The 239-nt window shown below is 66.9% G+C and overlaps 1 protein-coding gene across 1 annotated transcript in view; it reads right to left on the reverse strand.

Moving 5' to 3' along the window:
- Window positions 1-239, reverse strand: part of RGS19 (regulator of G-protein signaling 19) — a 5,531-nt gene that overhangs the window by 4,882 nt on the left and 410 nt on the right. The window lies entirely within an intron of this gene.

A 239-nucleotide genomic window follows, 5' to 3' on the forward strand; every position in this document is an offset into this window, starting at 1 on the left:
TGCCCCATCCCTGGAGGTGTTCAAGGCCAGGTTGGACGGGGCTTGGAGCAACCTGGGCTGGGGGGAGGTGTCCCTGCCCAGGGCAGGGGGTGGAACTTGATGATCTTTAAGGTCCCTTCCAACCCAAACCATTCTACGATCTCCCCTCCTTAGGGGGATGTCGGACACCGAGGCGGGCGGGTGATGCTCGCTGGCCCCGCGGGAGCCTCGGGCCGGGGAAGGCGGCGGGGCGGACCATG

This window comes from Charadrius vociferus, unplaced genomic scaffold (genome assembly GCF_000708025.1).
Source record: "Charadrius vociferus isolate BGI_N301 unplaced genomic scaffold, ASM70802v2 scaffold259, whole genome shotgun sequence".
Lineage (NCBI taxonomy): Eukaryota > Metazoa > Chordata > Aves > Charadriiformes > Charadriidae > Charadrius > Charadrius vociferus.